The sequence below is a fragment of the Somniosus microcephalus genome, chromosome 9 (genome assembly GCF_052327205.1).
Source record: "Somniosus microcephalus isolate GS21.2 chromosome 9, FLI_Smic_1.0, whole genome shotgun sequence".
Taxonomy (NCBI): domain Eukaryota; kingdom Metazoa; phylum Chordata; class Chondrichthyes; order Squaliformes; family Somniosidae; genus Somniosus; species Somniosus microcephalus.
In genome coordinates, this window is record NC_140995.1 from 182,451,735 (window position 1) to 182,476,512 (window position 24,778).

The 24,778-nt window shown below is 45.9% G+C and overlaps 1 long non-coding RNA gene across 1 annotated transcript in view; it reads right to left on the bottom strand.

Annotated features, from left to right (window-relative positions):
• The window catches only part of LOC147112900 (uncharacterized), an 83,265-nt gene extending 63,933 nt beyond the window's left edge, over window positions 1-19,332 (bottom strand). The window contains exons 1-2 of the long non-coding RNA XR_015079450.1: window positions 19,099-19,332; window positions 10,452-10,512 (exon numbers count right to left, since the gene is read on the bottom strand). This is a non-coding gene — a long non-coding RNA (uncharacterized LOC147112900). The remainder of the gene's footprint in view (window positions 1-10,451; window positions 10,513-19,098) is intronic.
• Between the last annotated feature and the right edge of the window lie 5,446 nt (window positions 19,333-24,778).

A 24,778-nucleotide genomic window follows, 5' to 3' on the forward strand; every position in this document is an offset into this window, starting at 1 on the left:
GAAGGGGAAGAGGAGGAGGAAGAGGAAGAGGAGGAGGAAATGGAAGAGGAGGAAGCAGAAGGGATGAGGCAACCCAAACAGTACCTTACTGCCCGTGATCGACTCATCCAACTGTGTTATCAGTGAATGCAATCCCAATTTGCCATTCAACAATAGACGCACACCTTCCCTTCACTCTGTTACTTACCATCACCGCATCCTCTTGACCACAATGTTGAAATAAATGCCACCAGAAAAGAAAGATTCCAATCCAACTTTATACATCAATCCATTCAATGTTACATAACAAAGTCAACTAATCACCCTTGTGCATTCCCTTAGTGTCTTCAGTGTGCCTTTGTCTGTCCAAGTGCTCCTACAAAGTGCTACCCCAGTGGCTGCAGCATGGCTGGTGAAAGGCTGCTGACATTCAGTGGGGGAGACTGCAGATGGCCTTGCAGGATGACCTTGAGCAGTTCTGGGCCAGGAAGGCCCGGCTGCGGACTGCACCACTTCGGCATTGGCAGCAGCAGTCTGGACTGGCTGGCTGAGAGGCAACAGCAAAGGCACTGGCAGAGTGGCAGTGGTGGGAGGATGAATGCTGTCTTCCTGAGAGAGAGGACAGGAGGTTCATGCTCCACGGAGCCACTGCCACACCCCCGGGGCGGCACCTCAGCATTCCTAGCAATCTGTTGGAGGGCAGATTGCTGGACTGCAGTGACACTCCGCAAGCCCCTTTCCACACTGGACCATTAAACAACTAATGGGAGGAGGAGGCTCTGAAGGGATAATTACTAGTCCTAACCCCTTTAGGGCTACCCCGGATCAGGCGTATTCCTCAGACGTTCACTTTCAACTAAAGTTTGAGGTAGCCGAATCCTAAAGACGCTTAATTGGATCTAAAGGTCCAGACTATCTCTCCCTAAAGGAAAGGAACAACCTGAAAATGTTACCGTCCTCCAGATAGCACTTTTAATAAGTTTAGCTAGACTGTAATGTTCCGAATATTATGAGGGTCCGGAAAACTCCCCCAGAATTCTGCAACTCCTCACCAAAGAGTGTACAGAGATTGTGTTTGCGAGTTTGATACAGAAGTACTATGTGAGACAATTCCAAAAATATATAGATTTATTAAAGAACCAACATATAATTTACAGTTGGTGAGTCAATTGCAACATTAACTGTTCCAAAAAAAGAAAGCTTACAATTCTATTAGCAGAGAACCTACTCTCAAATCTTAACTTCACTACAGTTTTACAGTTCTTAGTTTTATTCAGGATATCCACCAAAATCAAGTACAGTACCTTTGAGCCCCGAGGTACAAAGAGTTGGAGACTTACAGAGCTGGCTCCGAAGCCGAGAATCACTTTGCCCCTTTAAGCGAGTCTACTATCCCATTTGAGAGTTCAATATTTATACCCTTTTCCAGTGGTATTTCCTTTAAGGTTTTCTGCTGATGTAAGCTAATTATCTCTAGTCATTTTTCTGCTGACCCCTGCAATTCTTAGTCACCTCAGCTGATAGCACTACAGAACCATGTCTCTCCTCTAGGTGTTCTAAGTTTATCATAAAAAATGGTGTAACAGCAGGTGCGCTTTACTTGGTAACATTTTTATGAAGGCAGATGTTTGTTACTTTTATGTGCTTCTTTACGAGGTGTACATTAGAACATCTTATACAGGGTGTACTATTGTCTTGTTCCCAAAGGTTCAGACTATCAGGAGCCTTTAACCTTCTGTTTCAATAAAGTTATTGATTCAGTGTCAACAACTTAGCTTATCTGAATAGCCAGAATGCTATCACAGCTTTTTCATAGTTAGGTTTCTAGATTTTCAGACCCACTTTGTCATGTTTTAATAAGGCCAGACTTCTTTCATAGAATGGTGTATTTTTCTGAATAGGTTATATGGCTTATTCCTTCACAGCTCCATGAATATCCCCATCTCCAATGATGGTGGAGCCCAGCACGTGATTGCAAAAGACAAGGCTGAAGCACTGCAACCATCTCCTGCCAGAAGAACTGAGTGGATGATCCATATCGGCTTCCTCCTGAGGTCCCCACCATCACAGAAACCAGTCTTAAGCCAATTCAATTCACTCCACGTGATTTCAAGAAATGGCTGAGTGCACTGGATACAGAAAAGGCTATGGGCCCCGACAACATCCTGGCTATCATGCTGAAGACTTGTGCTCCAGAACTAGCCGCGCATCTAGCCAAGCTGTTCCAGTACAGCTACAACACTGGCATCTATCTGACAATGTGGAAAACTGCCCAGGTATGTCCTGTCCACAAAAGGCAGGACAAATCCATCTGGCCAATTACTGTCCCATCAGTCTACTCTCAATTATTAGCAAAGTGATGGAAGGTGTCATCAACAGTGCTATCAAGTGGCACTTACTCACCAATAACCTGCTCACTGATGCCCAGTTTGGGTTCCGCCAAGACCACTCGGCTCCCAACCTCATTACAGCCTTGGCCCAAACATGGACAAAGGAGCTGAATTCCAGAGGTGTGGTGAGAGTGACTGCCCTAGACATCAAGGCAGCATTTGGCCAAGTGTGGCATCAAGGAGCCCTAGTAAAACTTAAGTCAATGGGAATCGAGGGGAAAACTCTCCACTGGCTGGAGTCATACCTAGCACAAAGGAAGATGGTTGTGGTGGTTGAAGGTCAATCATCACAGCCCCAGGACATCGCTGCAGGAGTTCCTCAGGGCAGTGTCCTAAGCCCAGCCATCTTCAGTTGCTTCATCAATGATCTTCCCTCCAACATAAGGTCAGAAATGGGGATGTTCGCTGATGACTGCACAGTGTTCAGTGCCATTCACAACTCCTCAGACAATGAAGCAATCCATGCCCACATGCAACAAGACCTGGACGACGTTCAGACTTGGGCAGATAAGTGGCAGGTAACATTCATGCCACAGACGTGCCAGGCGATGACGATCTCCAACAAGCGACAGTCTAACCACCTCCCTTTGACATTCAACGGCATTACCATCGCCGAATCCCCCAACCTCAACATCCTGGGGGTCACCATTGACCAGAATCTTAATTGGACCAGCCACATAAATACTGTGGTAACAAGAGCAGGTCAGAGGCGAGTGTCTCACCTCATGACTCCCCAAAGCCTTCCCACCATCTACAAGGCACAAGTAAGGAGTGTGATGGCCTGGATGAATGCAGCTCCAACAACACTCAAAAAGCTCGACATCATCCAGGACAAAGCAGCCCGCTTGATTGACACCCCATCCACCACCATAAACATTCACTCCCTCCACCACCGGCATACCGTGGCTGCAGTGTGTACCATCTACAAGATACACTGTAGTAACTCGCCAAGGCTTCTTCGGCAGCAGCACCCAAACCCGCGACCTCTTCCACCTAGAAGGACAAGGCAGCAGGCACGTGGGAATGCCACCACCTCCAAGTTCCCTTTCAAGTCACACACCATCCTGACTTAGAAGTATATCGCCGATCCTTCATCGTCGCTGGGTCAAAATCCTGGCTCTCCCTACCTAACAGCGCTGTGGGAGTACCTTTACCACAGGGACAACAGCGGTTCAAGAAGGCGGCTCACCACCACCAAGGGCAATTAGGAATGGGCAATAAATGCTGGCCTTGCCAGCGATGCCCACATCCCATAAACAAATAAATTTTAAAAAAACGCAGCCATGATGGCAGCAGTCTGAGCTTGCATGACAGAAGTCTGAGCTTCCTCTACAGCACTCAGATGCTGGGTGAGTTCTGCTTGTGGAAGCTGAGCCATCAGCTGTCAGACGCTGCATGATGGTTGGGCCCACAAGTGTTCTAATGGAGTTGGCCATCACTACCATGCTGGAGATCATGGGCTCCAAGCTCTGCGCAAAGCCCTGCGCAAGGTTGATGCCGGACTCCTCCATGCTCCTTGACATTGCACTTGGGCTTTCTGGCAAGCCTGCCAATGCACCAAGCATTTCATTGCACGTACCCATCAGCCTTCTTCTCTAGGCTGCCCCTACAGATGAAGTCCTCATCTGAGTCCTCTGCAGCAGAACTTGTGTGCAACCTCGCCCTCTGGGGAGCTGGCACCTGCGCTACCCTTTCCCCCTGCCTTGATTTCAGGCCACTCGTGCCCGGTGTCTCACCACGTGCAGAAACTGCCGTTAACCTATCCTCTAAACTACATCGAGTGTCAGTATCTGAGCTGATGGCTGCGAGTGTGAAATCGACTAATGGTGCTGTATCTTCATCATCAGTGCCTTGATGTTGTTCTATTTTGTGCTCCTCTATCCGTGCCTGGCCAGGTGGCAGTTCTTGGCTATCTGAAAGCAGAAAGGCACAAGGGTAAGGTTGTGGTGAGGGAATGGGGTAAAAGCAAGAGGTGCATGCTTACACCATGTGCAGCGTGTAAATCAGAAGTGATTGTGGGATGAGGGGGAAGTTGGATGTGAGAAGGAGGATAACGTATGAGGACACTGGCATCTTGTGTTCTTTTAGTCCTGCCGTCACGGGCTCAGCGACGCCCCTCCCAATAATGGCCAGCACCGTCTCCCCCATGGGGGTCAGGCTATGCAGGCGCGCCTGACCCCCGCCAGTTAGGTTCTGCTGGCGCCGGCTGTGAGCCACCTTTACCTGCAAGAGAAAGGGAAGTGTGTCAGTGAGTGTGGTGCAATGTGTTTGGGTGATATGCCTGTCATGGTGGTCTAGCTGACAGTGTGGGAAGCTGTGAGATGTGGGTGTGAGGCTTGCAGCAGTAGGAAGTGAGGATGAGGTGAAGCTATGAACGTGAGATATGAGTCGTGTTTGGTAGAGATTGTTGGTAGGTGAGTAATGAGGGTGTGGTGGATTGAGCATTTTGTGAGGCTAGTGGTGCAGATGGTGAATATGGGATTTGAGGATGAATTCACTGACCGTAACCACTCGTCATTAAACTTCTTCCTGTACTGTGACCAGGTCCTCGGGGTATACTGTTGGCATTCACCACAGCGGCTAGCTGCTCCCATTGGATTTTAGACATTTACCTGGAGGGCCTCCTGTCCTCTATGGAAACAGGACCTCCCTCCTTGAGTTGATCTCCTGCACCAAGGTCTCCAGTGCTGCATCAAAGAACCTTGGTGCACACTCTCTCCCCTTTTGCAACATCATTTCCACCCCTTTTTCTCGCTCTCTTCCCCAGCCTGTTGAATGAGCTGCTGCAGGCAGAATGCACCTCTCCTTTAAGAGGTGCAGACTGCCTATAAGAAGTGCAGGCTAGCTTTAATTGGTGCTAGCCTCGCACAAATTTGGGCCCTCTGCTGAGTGTTCAGCCATTCAACAATGTGTTCAGTGCTGGGCTGAATGCCGTAATCATGCTAATCAGCAGGCAACACAAAGTTCACGTGTTGCCTGCACTTTGAACGGGCATGGGTTGATCGTGCCTCGCGATTCCTGCACCTGTTTTTAGGGGCAATTGAATTTCTAGGCCATAGATTTTATCTTTGTGGAACACACTCAAACCTTCTACACAGGGATTCCACTTGTTCCTCTCCTTGATCAGGAGGCATATCTGCAGGCCAGTAATCCAGATACAGCACAGCATCCTGGCACTAAGACAATCGTACTTTGCTTCACATTCACTGTCCCTGCGGTTTCCTTATCATGCACTTCAACAGTGGCAAGTAGTTGAGTTCTCTTGTGGTTTATCAAGCTGGACGGACACTGCTAATGGTTGAAGCTAGCATGCTTTTGCTTAGAGACTGAAAGAGTGCTTTTCAACTGACTTTGTTGGGCTGCAACATTTGCTTTCAATGCCAGATTTGCCTAATTTTATCTTCATAGGTCCTGAAAATCCCACCATAACTTTGCTGGAATAGCTAGAAACTAGGCCAGGAAAGAAAGAACTTGCATTTATATAGCGCCTTTCATAACCTCAGGACGTCCCAAAATGCTTTATAGCCAATAAAGTACTTTTTGAAGTGTAGTCACTGTTGTAATGTAGGAAACACAGCAGACAATTTGTGCACAGCAAGGCCCCACAAACAGCAATGAGATAAATGACCAGATAATTTATTTTTAGCAATGTTGGTTGAGGAATAATTATTGGCCAGGACAGTGAGGAGAACTGCTATGCTCTTCTTCGAAATAATGCCATGGGATCTTTTACGTTCACCTGAGAGGGCAGAAAGTTTCAGAGTTATTCCAGAAGTGAGACACCACACTTAACGTCTCATCTGAAAGATGGCACCTCTGACAATGCAGCACTCCCTCAGTAGTGTCAGCCTAGATGTTTGTACTCAAGTCCCTGGCTTCTGACTCAGAGGTGAGTGAGCTCCCAACAGAGCCACAGCTGATACAGACATGGCCGCCTGGGTTGAGGACAACAAATATCAAAGTTCTGGCACACTGCGTTTTTGGTACCCAGCGTATGGTCAGCTCAGGTACGCCGGGATCATGGCCTGGAACTCCGAAGATTTTTTAAAAATATAATGATTTCACCGTGCCTTTGTTACAAAGGGAGTCACAGGGTCAACTACAAATAGTCTCCAGGTTGGCACGGGGATGAATGGGGGTCGGGGGGGGGAGGGCCTGCAGCTGGATTTTTCAGTCTCTTTCACAGAGCAAGGTGCTGCAGCTATGCCTCTAGCCCACCTAAGGCATTTAAATCATGGCCTCTCTCCCCGTCCCTGTGAACTTTGGCAGGGTCAGAGGGGGAGCTCCAGGGCAGGTGCACACAGGCACTTCAGTCAAGATGTACCACTCCACAGATTTTCTGGGACCTTGGACTGGATTTTTCCAGCCCCGAGGAGGCGGGTATGGAGGCGGGACTGCCGGTAAAGTTGCAGAAAGTGGGGACAGCTGGCAACCCTGCCCTCATCCCCGCCTCCATGCCCTTTTGCCAGGAGGCAGGAAGCCGTCCTGACCCGGGTCCAATCTCCAGGAGGCGCGAAAAGGATTAAGTCCTTTTAACTGCCTGTTAACAGGCAGTTAACAGGCAGAAAAAAGGATTAGTCCCATTTTACCTTTTCAAGTGCAGGTTTCCCTGACCCCGGAGAATCCCGCCAGGGTGGAGGAGTCACGTAGGAGATCTGCGGTGGTCGGAGGGGTCTTAAAGTGCAATGTAGAGGTGAGTGATGGGTGCAAGTGTGGAGTGGTAAGTATGTGAGATGAGTGTAAAGTGTTAGAAAATGTTCACTTACCTTTATTGCTGCCTATAGCCTTCAGCTGCTCTGGGTCCGGAGTCCCGACATCTTCATTGTAGATTTCACAGACTGGCTGTTGGATCCTCCGAACCAACAGTCATTTGACTTCTACAAAGTAGAAAGGTTTGATGAGTCCTGAACACAAGGGCTCATCAAACTATCCAGAATGTCAGTGTTTGACAGCTTCACAAAGCTGTCAAACATTGACATTTCTTCTTTCAAGAAATCTTGACAGATGGCACGTCATACGTTGACGTGCTCTGTCAGTGACTTCCCCCTAATTGGCCTGCTGAGCCCGCAGGGCGGGCTTAATAAGGCCAATCAGGGGAAAATCCTGCTGGTTGGCCAGAAGATGATGGAGGCGGGATTGAGACCTGGCAAGTAGCAGTCCCGCCTCCAGCACGTCTCCATTCAGAAAATCCAGCCCAGTGTTTCCACGATTCATAATGTACATCTCAATACCTTGCATACATATCTACATGTGGTGTCTCACTTCTGGAATAACTCTGAAAGAGGAGACAATTCATAGAAAAACTTTGTACATTATGCTCAAGCTCTGAATGTATTGAGGAGCGTGGCAGTCGTCAGTCCATTGTACAAAGCTCTGTGGCCCTGTCACATTTTCTTATCTTCTGCAGCTGCAAGGAAGTGAGCATGACGCGCGCCAGAAAGTGAAAATCAAAAGTAAATCGAATAAAAATGGTCATTCCTAGCAGTTAGCCAGAGGTGCTAATGTTATTCCATGGAGCACACACTGTTCTGCATAAGCTTGCAACCCACCTGATTCCTAATGTACGTCCTATTTGATTTAGTTGCAAATCCATAGTCTCAGAATTCCTCTTGGTGGATGACTGTGCAGATTGTCTAGATTCTGCATAAATATCTGAAACTTGTTGGAACCATTTACATTATTAGCAGCATCTCCAACTAATGTCCAAAAGAAGGTTTTAAACAACATTAAAAAAATTACACCCGTCACGATAACATGATTACATTTATCCATTGACTTGTCTTTTATGCCTTTTTGATGCCTTTATTGAAGTTTCGGTTGCAGTTCCGAAAATGGCCTATTTTGAAAATGGGACACTTAAAAATTTTTTTTTTTACAATTGATCATGCAGCACAGCCACTTACACTGTGACAAAGTGCTGGAGCGACTCTCCGGCCCCTATCTAAGGTGGCCGCCCACACCATATGCAGCACAACTGGGACACCATGTAATGCCTGTGACCCTGCAGAGGGAGCCATGTTCACGTTGCGGTCGGCAGTCTCACACCACCCTATCCGCCCCCTCAAAACTCTCCAGTGGTGTTTCTGGTCCATTATCTTTCCTCTCTAACTAGAAGGGGATCTCATTGAAAGGTATAAAATTCTGACAGGGCTAGACAGACTGGATGCAGGAAGGATGTTTCCCCTGGCTGCGGGGTCTAGAACGAGGGGTCACAGTCTCAGGATACGGGATAGGACATTTGGGACTGAGATGAGAAGAAATTTCTTCACTTGGAGGGTGGTGAACCTGTGGAATTCTCTACCACAGAAGGCTGTGGAGGCCAAGTCACTGAATATATTTAAGAAGGAGATAGATAGATTTCTAGACACAAAAGGCTTCAAGGGGTATGTGGAGTGAACGGGAATATGGTATTGAGATAGAGGATCAGCCATGATCATATTGAATGGTGTAGCAGGTTCAAAGGGCTGAATGGCCTACTCCTGCTCCTATTTTTCTATGTTTCTTTCTATGTTTCTAAAGATTAATTCAAAAAGGTGGTCTGAATGGCTAGTAAGCGGGCATTAATCGGTGACAAAGTGCCACATTTCCGAAGTGCGCTTTTAACATTAGAGTAGTATGATGGGGATCTTATTTACTCATGGCTGTACGAGAAAGAGGTTCTATGTTGAAATAAGAGACGGGGTACGTCCATGATCCTGTGCCTCCACCAAGGAGCCCTGCTCACAGGAGTAATGCAGACTGGGGAACCGGAATACAGATTTCGGGCCTTATCTCCAACCCAAATTCCCTGCGAATGCCGCCTTCCACTGGGAGTGCAGGATCAGGAAATTAGTACTCTAAAGTTAATTAAAGCACTTTGTTATTGACTCCTGCTATAATGAGGTCTCTGATTAAAAAGCAAAAGACTGCAGGTGCTGGAAACCTGAAACAAAAAGAGAAAGATGCTGCTGGAAACAGTCAGCAGGTCAGGTGGAGAGAACGGAAAAGTTAATGTTTAAATCTATCCATCGGAGTCTTGTGATTCACGTGAATATAATTTTTGCAGAAAAGTGATGTGTTTCCATGTGATGTGGAGACAGCACATTTCCCCCCCTTTAGAATACCAGTTCTTAGAATTAGAAGCCTGCTAGATTGGTTGGTAGGTATAATTTTCTATTGTGATATACAGTACACATGAATTTGACATTTACAGTCCATTTATTCTGAAATATTAAGGGCACAGACTACAAAATTACACTTCAGCTGGAGAGATCTTTCCGTACAGTATAATTCCAAGTTTATGCATTTGCCTGACTGCTACTATGAATCACTAATACTCATCTGGAATGTTTAGTTGCTGCTAATATGCTCTTTATCATGTCACAGAGCACTCCAGATCATTACTTATGTTACATTAGTGGTTTTGTTTGTATGGAGACGTTCAGCCATTTTCATTTGCAAAACACAAGGGATCTGTCAAAAACGTTCCCCAAATCCTCCCTGAATTCTAAATGGCATGCAACTAAATGCAACTAAAGCCACAGAATGAAAACAAAGCAATGAACACAGGCACTTAGGTGGAGTGAATATTAATTCTTCAATCTTCAGCATTATATTATGAGCATATAAAAATATTAATGATTAATGGTTTTGTAAAAACACAACATGTGAACTCGATTGTGGTGTCTTTAAAGTATTACATGGTCGCCATGGCATTCAGGTGTTAGTAAATGCAGAAATTAATGCACCAGAGTAGTGATGATTATTTTCAAGCAAAATAATTAAAAGTTCGGCGTCTATTGCACACCCGCTATGTCACCAAGGGGAGGGCGGGGGGGGGGATGGCGGGGAGAATTTTCAACTGCTGGCCACCTGTTTGTTGCCCGAAAACCTGCTCAGAAAAAGTATTTCCTGTTTGTTAAGATGCTAAACTGCAACAATCACTGCTCCTCTGTGATGAATTTAAAATGATTTACTAACTTTGCTGGAAACTGGGCCAAATTCAGAAACTTCAGCATTATTTACTTATGTTATTCACTCATTACGACTAATGGGTCTGTTGGAGTCCCAAATTCCCAACATACAGAATTTCAACTCTCTTACCTTGGGGTTAATTCTCCTTATGAATAGATATGATAGATGCAGTTATGTAATGCATTAGCCCCTGAGAACAGAAAGAACTTGAATTTATTGCCATAAAGAATCAACAACTGCAATAGTCTTGTGAACCAAACTGGATTTCAATACCCAAAGGTTAGAAGGACATCTTTGCAGTGCTTTAACACTGAAGTAATTGTACCTTGTCCAGAGTACAAGACAATTTTCAAAATCATTCCAGTGTTTGGAACAAGCACACCAGTTTAAGAAGTCTGGTAAGTGTACCTTAGTTCCTCCTTCCATGAGGCAGTAAATCACTAAGCATAAATGTACCTTAAGCATCAGGGCAATAAAAGCCTATGAAATTGTTCATTTACAAGCAGAAACTACAATGTGCAATAATTGCACTTTACCTGTATTTGGTAAGTCCCCCACAATGTGGTCTGCAGTTAGCTATCTCCGACTCCACAGCATACATATTTACAAGCAATAGTTTGAATACTGTTCCTACATGCATCGTCCTCTTCTTCCAAAGCAGCTCTAACCATCACAGTGGCCATTACCATTTCTGAGAGCACTGATCTTCCTATCTCTGTAATCTCCTCCAGCCCCACAACGCCCCACACCCCCACCCCCGAGATATCTGCGCACCTCTAATTCTGCCCTCTTGAGGATCCCTGATTATAATCGCTCAACCTTTGGTGGCCGTGCCTTCTGTTGTCTAGGCCATAGGCTCTGGAATTCCCTGCCTAAACCTGTCTGCCTCGGTACCTCTCTTTCCTCCTTTAAGACGCACCTTAAAACCTACCTCTTTGATCAAACTTTTGGTCACCTGCCCTAATTTATTCTTATGTGGCTCGATGTCAAATATTTTGTCTTAAAATACTCTTGTGAAGCACCTTGGGACGTTTTACTATGTTAAAGGCGCTATATAAATACAAGCTGTTGTTGTTGTGGCACTGGGAGATGAGGAATCGGCAGAAATGGAACAGCCTTGTGTTGAGAGCAGCAGCAAGACATCTACACACACACCAGCCCCCCCACCCACACATGCACCGACACCCCCCACCCACACACACCCCCAACACACACACCACCCCCCCACACCCTCCCAACACCCTCCTCCACCACAGCCCCCCCACACACCCCACACCCCACACACATGCTCCCCCACACCCCCCACACACCCCCACACACACCCCCCCACACCCCCCCAACACACGCTCCCCCACACCCCCCACACACCCCCCCACCCCCCCCACACACACACCCCCACACACACACCCCCGCACACACTCCCCCACACACCCCCCCTCCCACACCCCCCCCCACACCCCCTCCCACACATGCTCCCCCACACCCCCCCCACATCCCCCCCACACACACACCCCCACACCCCCTCCCACACACGCTCCCCCACACCCCCCTCCCACACCCCCCCACACACCCCCACACCCCCACACACGCTCCCCCACACCCTCCTCCGACACCCCCCCACACACCCCCCCACACACCCCCCCACAACCCCCCACACACACACCCCCACACACACACCCCCACACATACCCCTCCACACACAGCCCCGTGACACACACCCATACAAACCCCACACAAACCTACACAAACCCCACACACACCCACACAAACCCCACACACACCCACACAACCCCACACACATTGGGAGCGGAGAAAGCGGCGATACAGTGAGTACTTAAACTCACTTTCACTGACTTTTTTTTACAGAGGCCAGTATCGGGAGCGGAGAGAGTGGCGGTACAATGAATACTTAAACTGACTTTCGCGGGCTTTTTTACAGAGGCCGGTGTCGGGAGCGGAGAGAGCGGCGGTACAGCGAGTACTTAAACTCAATTTCGTGGGCTTTTTTACAGAGGCTTACCAATCACACAGACCGGTGGTGGCGTTCTGGATCCACATCACGATTCAAAAAGTGATGCGGGCAAGAGGAAGCAGGTGATTGGGTGAGTACGGCCAAGTGAGTATTTATACTGCTCTATAGTTTGATAGTTAAGATTAATAGTTTATAAAATTTTGAAGGTCTTAATTTTTGGGGTTATAGTTTCTAAGGTCTCTGTTGTATATTGGGGAGTGCTAGTAACCAAGGGCCCTTGAGTATATCATTTAATTGTAGTGTAATTAGTGGTATTGATTTGATTTAAATTAATTAAAGGGTAAGTCATGGCAGGACAGCTTGGCCCCGTGGCATGCTCCTCCTGCGCTATGTGGGAAATCAGGGACACTTCCTGTGTCCCTGACGACCATGTGTGTGGGAAGTGTATCCAGCTGCAGCTACTGACAGAACGCATTGCGGCGCTGGAGCTGCGAATGATACATACTGGAGCATTTGCGATGCTGAGGACATCATGGATAGCATGTTTAGGGAGTTGGTCATACCGCAGGTAAAGGCTGCACAGGCAGGAAGGGAATGGGTGACCACCAGGCAGAGTAGTAGGTGCAGGCAGGTAGTGCAGGGGTCCCCTGTGGCCATCCCCCTTTCAAATATATATACCACTTTGGATATTGTTGAGGGAGATGGCTTATCGGAGGAAGGTAGCAGCAGCCAACTTCCTGGTACCATGGGTGGTCCTGCTGCACAGGACGGGAGGAAAAAGAACGGGAGAGCTATAGGATAGGAGATTCTATTGTAAGGGGAATAGATAGGCATTTCTGCGGCCGCAAACGAGACTCCAGGATGGTATGTTGCCTCCCTGGTGCAAGGGTCAAGGATGTCTCGGAGCAGCTGAAGGGCATTCTGGAGGGGGAGGGTGAACAGCCAGTTGTCATGGTGCATATAGGTACCAACGATATCGGTAAAAAACAGGATGAGGTCGTAAAAGCTGAATATAGGGAATTAGGAGGTAAATTAAAAAATAGGCCCTCAAAGGTAGTAATCTCAGGATTGCTACCAGTGCCACGTGCTAGTCAGAATAGAAATAGAAGGATATTTCAGATGAATACATGGCTAGACGAATGGTGCAAGGTGGAGGGATTCAAATTCCTGGGACATTGGAACTGGTCCTGGGGGAGGTGGGACCAGTACAAACTGGACGGTTTGCACCTGGGCGGGACCGGGACCGATGTCCGAGGGGGAGTGTTTGCTAGTGCTGTTGGGGAGCGTTTAAACTAAAATGGCAGGGGATTGGGAACCTGTGCAAGGAGACAGAGGAAAGGGAAGCAAGGATAGAAACAAAAGACAGGAAGGAGAAAAGCAAAAGTGGAAGGCAGAGAAATCAAGGGTGTAAATCAAACAGTGCCACAGTAAATAAGAATTCTAAAAAGGACTAAGAGTGTTAAAAAATCAAGCCTGAAGGCTTTGTGTCTTAATGTGAGGAGCATTCATAATAAAGTGGATGAATTAGCTGCGCAAATAGATGTAAACAGATATGATATAATTGGGATTACGAAGACATGGCTCCAGGGTGACCAAGACTGGGAATTCAACATCCAGGGGTATTCACTATTCAGGAAGGACAGGAAAAAAGGAAAATGAGGTGGGGTAGAATTGCTGGTTAAAGAGGAGATTAACACAATAGTAAGGAAGGATATTAGCTCTGATGATGTGGAATCTGTATGGGCAGAGCTGAGAAATACCAAGGGGCAGAAAACGTTAGTGGGAGTTATATACAGACCCCCAAACAGTAATGCAGAGGTTGGGGATGGTATTAAATGGGAAATTAGAGATGCATGCAATAAGGGCACAGCAGTTATCATGGGTGACTTTAATCTACATATAGATTGGGCTAACCAAATTAGTAACAGGAGGAGGAATTCCTAGAGTGTATACGGGATGGTTTCCTGGACCAATATGTCGAGGAACTAGAGATCAGGCCGGCTTAGACTGGGTATTATGTAATGAGAAAGGATTAATTAGCAATCTTGTTGTGTGAGGCCCCTTGGGGAGGAGCGATCATAATATTCTTCATTAAAATGGAGAGTGAAGTAGTTGACTCAGAGGCTAGGGTCCTGAATTTAAATAAAGGAAACTACGATGGTATGAGGCACAAGTTGGCTAGGATGGATTGGGGAACGTTACTTAAAGGGTTGACAATGGATAGGCAATGGCAAACATTTAAAGATTACATGGCTGAACTACAGAATTTGTTCATCACTGTTTGGCATAAAAATAAAACAAAAAAGGTGACTCAACCGTGGCTAACAAGGGAAATTAGGGATAGCATAAGATCCAAGGAGAGGACATATAAGTTGGCCAGAAAAAGCAGCAAACCTGAGGATTGGGAGCAATTTAGGATTCAGCAAAGGAGGACAAAATGATTAATTAAGAGGGGGAAAATAGATTATGAGAGTAAGCTTTCAGGGAACATAAAAACTGACTGTAAAAGCTTCTATAGATATGTGAAGAGAAAAATATTGGTGAAGTCAAGCGTAGGTCCCTTGCAGTCAAAATCAGGGGAATTTATAATGGGGAACAAAGAAATGGCAGACCAATTAAATACATACTTTGGTTCTGTCTTCACAAAGGTGGACACAAATAACCTCCCAGAGATGTCGGGGAACATAGGGTCTAATGAGAGGGAGGAATTGAATGAAATCAGTATTTGTAGGGAAATAGTGTTAGGGAAATTGACGGGATTGAAGGCCGATAAATCCTCAGGGCCTGATAATCTACATCCTAAGGTACTTAAGGAAGTGGCCCTAGAAATATTGGATGCATTGCTGGTCATCTTCCAAAATTCTATAGATTCTGGAACATTTCCCATGGATTGGAGGATAGCTAATGTAACCCCGATTTTAAAAAGGGTGGTAGAGAGAAAATGGGGAATTATAGACCAGTAAGCCTGACATCGGTAGTGGGAAAAATGCTAGAGTCCATTATAAAAGATGTAATAGCAGCGCACTTGGAAAACAGTGACAGGATTGGACAAAGTCAACATGGATTTACAAAAGGTAAATCCTGCTTGACTAATCTACTGGAATTTTTTGAGGATGTAACTGGTAGAATAGATAAGGGAGAACCAGTGGATGTGGTGTATTTAGACTTTCAGAAGGCTTTCGATAAGGTCCCGCATAAGATATTAGCGTGTAAAGTTAAAGCACATGGGATTTGGGGTAAGGTACTCTCTTGGATAGAGAACTGGTTGGCAGACAGGAAGCAAAGAGTTGGAATAAACGGGTCTTTTTCCGAGTGGCAGTCAGTGACTAGTGGGGTACCGCAGGGATCGGTGCTAGGACCCCAGCTATTCACAATATATATAAATGATCTAGATGATGGAACTAGATGTAATATCTCCAAGTTTGCAGACGACACAAAGCTGGGTGGGCATGTGTGCTGTGAGGAGGATGCCGAGAAACTCCAGTACGGTTTGGGCAGGTTTGGTGATTGGGCAGATGCTTGACAAATGCAGTATAATGTGGATAAATGTGAGGTTATCCACTTTGGTGGGAAAAACAGGAAGACAGGTTATTATCTGAATGGCAATAGATTGGCTAAAGGGGAAGTGCAACGAGATCTGTGTGTCCTTGTGTACCAGTCGCTGAAGGTAAGCATGCAGGTGCAGCAGGCGGTTAAGAAGGCAAGTGGTATGTTGGCCTTCATAGCGATAGGATTTGAGTACAGGAGCAAGGATGTCTTGTACAGGGCCTTGGTGAGACCACACCTTGAGTATTGTGTGCAATTTTGGTCGCCTTATCTGAGGAAGGATGTTCTTGCCATGGAGAGAGTGCAGCGAAGATTCACCAGACTGATACCTGGGATGGCAGGAATGACGTATGAGGAGAGATTGGGTCGATTAGGCTTATATTCACTAGAGTTTAGAAGAATGAGAGGGGATCTGATTGAAACATAAAATTCTAACAGGACTAGACAGACTAGATGCAGGAAGGATGTTCCCGATGGCGGGGGAGTCCAGAACCAGTGGTCACAGTCTAAGGATAAGGGGTAAGCCATTTAGGACTGAGATGAGGAGGAATTTCTTTACCCAGAGAGTGGTGAACCTGTGGAATTCTCTACCACACAGGGCAGTTGAGGCCAATTCATTAAATATATTCAAGAAGGAGTTGGATATATTTCTTGAGGCTAATGGGATCAAGGGATTTGGGGAGAAAGCAGGGACAGGGTACTGAATTTGAATGATCAGCCATGATGTCATTAAATGGCGGAGCAGGCTCAAGGGGCCGAATGGCCTACTCCTGCTCCTATCTTCTATGTTTCTATGTTTCACCCACACAAACCCCACACACACCCACACAAACCCCACACACACCCACACCCCACACCCCACACACACACACACCCCATGCACACACACACCTCACTCACCCCCCACACACACACCCTACACACAGTAACCAGACACACATGCACACTCACACACACATATAGGGCTAGATTTTACCAACCTCGGAGGGTCCGTGACGGGCGACGTCGGTGGCGGGTGACGTCGGTGGCGGGTCCCGATCCCGCTGGTGTCTCCAGACCACTGTTCAAAATGATTTTCCCCTGATTGGGCTTGTTAAGCCCGCCCAGGGTGTTTGCCGGCCAATTGAAGTAAGCGGGTCTGGTGACGTCATTTGATGACGCTTCATCAGCCGGTTGCCTTAAAGGGACCATGTCCACATTGATTTTGACAGTTCTGCTGTCAGTGTTCTACAGCATTGAGGTGCTGCAAACACTGACAAGCACTGTACATATGTGCACGGCTGCACCCAGGCTCTCCCATGACTCCCTCCATATGCTTACGGAGGGAGTCACAGCATGCAGGGAGGTTCTCTTCCCTTCTCATGGGCGGAAGAGACCTCCCCAGGAGACCAATGCAGCCTGGTAGCACATTTCACAGGAGGACACAAGCAGAGATGTGGTCAGGAGGACCAGGCTGCAGTGACTCAAACCTTTCAATGATCTCAGTAAATCATGAAACGTTTCTGCAAAGCCACACTCAACCTCATCCTGCTGTGCCGCTCATCACATCCCCATCACTCTGCCTTCCCTACCCTACTCTTGCACATCCTTACTCACATCAACTTACCTTGCACCTCCACCCATCCCTCTCTATCTACATTATCACTTCCCCATCTCACTAGCCACCCCTTACACTCACACTCATCCTAGTCCAATCATACCAACTAATAACACACAAGGGTAGGCACTTGGGTGTTTTAGCCAATCTTTGTGTAAACTTTCTGTGAATGTGTTGTCAAGCATTGAAATCCTTATTGTCACCACTTTGCCTTCTTGGACAGATCTGTGTGCACCTTTGAAAGTGTCTTAGTGAGTTCAAGTGAATGGTGAGACATAACATCCCCCCCCCCCCATTGTGCTGTGCGTGAAAGGAATTGTTTGGACATTGTAGGGATGCTGTATGGTGCTGGTGTGAGGTGGTGCCAACCTGGCGCATCATGTGGCAGCCAGGGTGTACAGTGTTAAGTGAAGCAAATCTAGACATGGCGAGTCCATTGCTGGCGTCCCGGGCAGCAATGTGCACGTGTGATGATGCCCTGTGTCCAGTGCAGCATCAGCTGATTGCGGAGAAGGCTGGTGTGGATGTTAGTGCTGCTGGTGTGCCGGGTGATGCTGGTGTTGGGGCTGATCATATTGGGATTCTGAGGACCAAGGTGAGATTTTTTGAAGGGCATCGATGCTGATGGAATAGATGGCAGGTGAGGTTGAGGTGACAGAAGTAATCTGTCAATGTTGAGATAGGTTGTTCCAAGGAGGTGACAGTGGATAGAGAGATTACTCCAAACACTTCAAAAGTGCATAAAGCTCAAAAGTGGATTCCAAATCATTAATGTTCCAGCTTCTAAGATTGGGAAGTGAACAGCTGTGAAATGGTAGGTTTTATACCACTTTTGCAGCTTTCACCTATTCACAGCAATCCACAGTCTTTGAGAACCCAACTTACTTACCTGATGTGATAGCCGCTCTCTGGGAACCTCGTTGAAAACCTGGTAAAATATAAGTACATGGGGAAAATGGTTCTTAACTACCTTTTAATAAGCTTCTAACAATCTAAATTGGCTGACCCGCCGCTTGGTGTCGGGTCTGTTCAGGGGTGACAGACCTGACACTTGGGGAAACTGACCAGGAGACGGGTTTACAGCGGGATACTGACCCGCTGTCAATCTTTGTGATTTTGACAGCGGACCCGTCTCCAAACCCACACTCTGAGCGCCGGTAAAATTCAGCCCATACACCCCCCGCACACACATACATACACCGCCCCCACATCCACACACACCCCATACACCTCCCCATATACATACACACATACACCCCCACACACAAACACACACACAACCCCCTCACATATGCACACACATCACTCAACCCCCACCCACACATACACGCATGTTATTTTTTAGCTGGTCCACTCAGAAAATAGGGCATTTTAATTTTTCACTGAAATATTTAAAAACCTCAGCCACCATACTGAAATATTTTGTAGCATAATATTTGAATAAAGAAATAGATTTGACCTGACAAATATCTCATTATGCATATGTTTTGTATGGGACAACACTGCAAACTCCATCTGTTACCCAGCATAGAAATACCTCCGCATTAAATCAACCGTAACACAACTACAGAAAACATCCAGGCAGAACTTATTCATTATTTTTAATTTAAACCCAACTGCACATCACATTCATAAGAACATGAGCTCACTTGACAGCTAACCTTTTCTGCTTGCTTATCTTGCACTCCACCCTGTGCACCATTCATTGACCGAAATGGGAGGTGCGATTCGATCCCACATTTTATGAAGTGACTGCTGGAAGTAACAGCACTGCCGATATTCCTCCTGTCCCTGGGCGAACTGACACGGCTCTGCTTGCTGCTCTTCCTTGATGGAAAAACTGGAAACCATGGGACTTATGTAGGTTGCTGAGCCTAAACTCATGCAACTCTACATGACTGTTTCTCATTGCACTAATACGTCACAACCCCATGCAGCTCCAGCTAAACATGCCTTAGAACAACTGTAAATCTTCATAAAACATTCCACGTGTCCTCTAAAAGTGTGCAATTAACAGCCCGATTTAAACATAACAACCAGAGTCTGGAATTTCAACTAATATTTCTACTGGTATTTATTCTCGAGGTTTCTAGTAATCAGCATTCTAGAAGTTTCCGATATAATTACTTAATGTGTGAAATAATTGGAAGCAGTTTCATTTTGTGCTAAGTGATGGGGAAGATTAATAGCCAAAGGGAAAAATATCTTGACGTTTATGGCCGGAATATTTTATGGAGCCATTTCAGAAGTTTCCATTTTAGGTGTTGTTAATAAAGCCTGGCCTACTGCATGGCCTACTTGTTTCCAGGCCATTAATTAAACTCTAGTTATTGCTGTTGACACTCAAGCCCTGTCTGATCATGACACCCACCAGGTAGCTCGTGTTGCATAGATTCCTGGAATTCTTTGTAACAGAATGACCTTTGCATTAAACACCCGAGACAATCAGCTCCTCTGCAGCTTTACTGCAGGGAGATAGGCTGATGCTCTCTTCTGAATTAAGGCCCTACTTTTTAGTTATATAATATCCATTAGTATTCTTTTCTTCTCTTTTACCACTTCCTCCTTTCATCACTGCCTCTGCTTGCAGCTGACGATGGACTTCTCCATGGTCATCTGTGCCAGCGATTTTTCTGTGGCCCAGCTTCCCAGGAGGGGTGAACAGGTTCCATATCTGCCAGCTCTCTGAACCAGAGTTTAACTTGCCTCCTACAACAGGCTGAGGTGCTGATCATAAATGTAAAGTATGTGAGCAGTGTTTGAATGCTCTCTAGTGTCAAGACGCCTACTGTTGTCTATGACACATTTGATTAATTATAGAAATTATGCTGTTCAGTATCCTGTAATAACATTTATCTTATTATTGAGTGGACTCACTGATGACGGAATCTTGATTATAATCCATCTAGCTTTATTGTGCATGCAAAATAGAATAATGGACCAGAATTTGCTGATTAATTTTTTTCTTTTTCTTTCTGACTCTTTTTCTCTCTCTCTTAATCCAATCTTTCTTTCTCTCTTTTTATTTCTCTTTCTCTAACTGATTTGACTCTATTTCACCCTAGTTCCTCTTCCACGGTTCCTCTGTTTCTTTCTCAATCCTGAAATTTCATTGCTAAAGACGATATGCTGTTGGACCCATTGTTCACCAAGGTCCCAGATGCTGCGTTGCTCTCTTTATCAGCTTGCACTTCCAGCAATTTGCGGCGCAACAGATTTCCAAACTGAGGGGAAAGGTCCAACTAATGGGGCATGCCGCGAGATGCCCCCATCCAGCTAATTTTTGCCCAATGTTTTATTGGAGCCTCATACATCGCAACTCATTCCTTGCTAAAAGATGTTAGTCTATTGTCAGCTACGGTTGGTACAGTATATTTACGTACATCCATTCCTTGTTACACGGTAAATCCATTGCATATTTTCTCATAGACATAGTCAGCAATGGGATTTGTGGATCAGGTCAGCTGGGAGCATGGAGCTGAGGAAGATGGCATGCAAAATATATGTGAGTAAGTTTGAGCCAATTCAGGTGCAGTGCCCCTCATTCAGTGACACATACAAGTAAAATGTGTGGAGTAATAAGGTTTTTGTAAACAGACACTATAGGGAAAAACTCTTAATCATTCTTTTATTAGGCATGGAGTACATAACATCTAGCACACTATCTAACCTTTAACTTTAAAAAAAGATTTGATGTTAGAAATGATGAGTTCATTAGAGGCTTACAGTGTTCAGAACAGTGCTTTAGCAAAATAGCCTCAGGATAATTAGCATTGTGGGGGGGCTTAGCTATACAGTCCTGTCTTTGCAATGAGCTTTAGAGGTTTCAATCAGGATAAAGTGAATGGAAGTCATTATACTTGGTACTAGATCATTTTACAAGTAAGAGGGAAGCAAAATTCAAGTGGATTGTTTTAAACTCCCTCTGTAATTATTAAAAAATCATTCATGCATGCAGTCATTTTGTTTCATTATTTAACTAGCTATTTAAAGTATGAAATGCGTTCAGTTTCCTAAATCCATCAAGATTAAGAAGCAAGATTACATTTTTACTAAGAGGAGTCACTGTGAAATGGCGCTTCAGAATTCTCTAGGATCAGACTTGCTGCTTCACTTTACCCCACATGCTTGCATCTGTTCTCTTTGCAAATGTTGATGTTCAAAGAAGCAGAATGTCAGCGTGACACAGGATTCTCTGACTCACTCGCCCATGATTAGAATGAGGTTTGTTTCATGTAATCTCAGCTTCCACACTGTGCTCTTAGACCGTAGACCTGAACCCATCTGTGTCACTCATTTTCTGCTCGTATTAGGGTTGTACAATAAACCACCAGGATTTAGATTCCACGCCCAGTTGCACTTGCTTTGTCCCATTGCCATAGATAGGCTCACACCTTGTGATCCCAGATTGTGAGCAGACTTTTTCCTACAATTTGCCACATTGCCCTGTGATTTCTATTCTTCCTGTTTCTTTTCCTGTCCAAATACAGATGCACCAAGAAAACAGATAGCATCAAAGGAATACTTTATGACATAAAAACAGAAAATGCTGGAAATACTCAACAGGTCAGGCAGCATCTGTGGAGAGAGAAACAGAGTTAACGGGTACGATTTTGCCAGCCCTGGGGAGGCGGGTTCAGAGGTGGGACTGCCGGGAAAATGGCAGAATCTGGGGGCGGGTACTCATCCCGCCCCCAACCCGCCTCCGTGCCTTCTTCCCAGGAGGCGGGTACCCGACACGCGCCGGGTCCCGTCTCCTGGAGGTGGGAAGGGGATTACAGCCACTTAACTGCCTGTTAACAGATAGTTAACAGGCAGTTAAGAGGATTATCCCCATTTTTCCATCAGAGGTGCGGGCTTCCTGACGTCGGGAAACCCCGCCAGGGTCAGCGAGGCAAGCAGTGGGTCTGCGGGGGCCCAAAAGTGCGCTGTGAAGGTGAGTGATGGGTGCAAGTGTGGAGAGGTAAGTATGTGCGGTGAGTATAAAGTGTTGGAAAAAGTTTACTTACCTTTGTTTCTTCCTGCAGGCTTCAAAGGTTGGGGATCCGGAGGCTCCAGCATCTCAATAACAGAGATGACAGAATGGTTGCTGCATTCTCCAATGCAACAGCCATCTGCTTTTGTTGTGTATGTACCTTTAAGGGAATAACTGGTCTTAGACTGCAGTACCGGCAGTGACCACCCCTGTATAAAAGGCCCTAGCAGGCTTCTGTAGTTTCAGTTTCAAGCTGCCTCTTGTTCAGTAAAGTACCTGTTAAACTGTTCTCCCGAATTCCGTGTATTATTGAGGCGTGGACTTTACAGCTTTCTGCTCAGAAAATAGGTTTGGTGAGCCTTGAGTACAAGAACTCACCAAACAACAGAGAATGTCAGTGTCTGACAGCTTCTCAAAGCTGTCAAACGATGACAATTCATCTGTCAAAAATGTTTGACAGATGAAACGTCATACACTGATGTTCTCTGTAACTGGCTTCCCCTTAATTGGCCTGCTAAGCCTGCTGGACGGGCTTAACAAGGTCAATCAAGGGAAAATAGCGTGGGTTGGCCACAAGTCGATGGAGGCGGGACTAAAACCCGACAAGCAGCAGTCCCGCCTCCAATTCACCTCCATTGGCAAAATCACCCCCACGTTTCAGGTCGATGACCTTTTGTCAGACGAAGGGTCATCGATCTGAAACGTTAACTCTGTTTCTCTCTCCACAGATGCTGCCTGATATGCTGAGTATTTCCAGCATTTTCTGTTTTTATTTCAGATTTCCAGCATCCACAGTATATTGCTTTTGGAATGCTTTATGACGTCTCCCTCCAGTTTTCTTCTGCTTTCTCCTGGAGCCACTGAGATTTGTTCTGGGCTACAGTGACATGGGCGCCAGTCACCCTCTCCTACCTTGCTCAGTCAAACCCCAGCCCATCAGGAGCTAATGTCCACACATTTTCTGGCAGGAGCCACTGGATAGTGATCAGAGGCAGGGGCCCTGCTGACTTTCTTCCCCTTCCTAGCCCAGGGATGCTGATGCTTATTACAGCACTTCTACTGCCTCCTCAGCTCACAGCCCAGACAGGGTTGAACCTCAAATCTTCCTGGTCTGTCTGTTTAATTCCACACTAAGGCATTGCAATTACCAACTGAGTCACTGGGTTATCCACCCGTATTGATCCTTTATTTGCTGTTAATGTACAGGTAGTTATTTTTAAACTGACACGCTGCGATATTTATGACTCGCCGTTTATTTTTCCCAAGCTCTTTGCTTCTCCTTGCTGCTGCTTTTCTTTTCTAACTGGAGAGTCTAGAACTAAAGGGGGTCACAGTCTCAGAATAAGGGGTCGGCCATTTAGGACGGAGATGAGGAGAAATTTCTTCACTCAGAGGGTGGTGAATCTTTGGTATTCTCTACCCCCAGAGGGCTGTGGATGCTCAGTTGTTGAGTATATTCAAGACTGAGATCGATAGATTTTTGGACCCTAGGGGAATAAAGGGATATGGAGATCGGGTGGGAAAGTGAAGTTGAGGTAGAAGTTCAGTCATGTTCTTTTTGAATGGCAGAGCAGGCTCAAAGAGCCAAATAGCCTACTCCTGCTCCTAATTCTTATGTTCTTATGTTGTTCTTCTTCTGGAACAGAAGAATTGCTAGATGAAAAAAGGCCAAGGTCCATCTAATTTGCCTTCTATCATCCTGCTAGTTGCATGATACAATGATAATGGAATTGTAGACTAATCATAGTCGGCACGGACTCGATCGGCTGAATGGCCTCCTTCTGTGCTGCTATGACTCTATGATTATGACTCAATCTCTATCAAGTAGTGTACAACAGATCCAAAAATGACGTGAGGAAAACTCTAGTGGTGGAGAGCTTTGGCAACCATAGGGCCAAAGTCACTTGCTTCTCCCAAGTACGCATGAGCTTATTTTACTTTGTTGTTCCATTCTTTTCAATCTCTTTAGTTACTAAGTTCCTACATTACAACAGTGACTACACTTCAAAAGTACTTCATTGTCTGTAAAGCGCTTTGGGGCATCCTGAGGTTGTGAAAGGCGCTATATAAATGCAAGTCTTTCTTTTAATTTTTTTTAAGCGAGTCTGCATTTAGTGTCATTTCAAACATCCCACTTGTTTAGGCGTCACAAAAAATTTGTCAGTCATTTTATCTCATCTCAGGAAATGGCTACCTATTGTTTGTGTTATTTCCCCTGCTGATTGTAAGAGATAAACTATATTGGTCAGTTGGTTTGAAGAACTAAGAGCCCTTGAGTGCCTGATTTGGTGATGGTATTTGGTGAACTCACGATTCTCTCCTTACTGGCTGATGAGAATGCTCGGCAGACCTGAAATTACATCTTG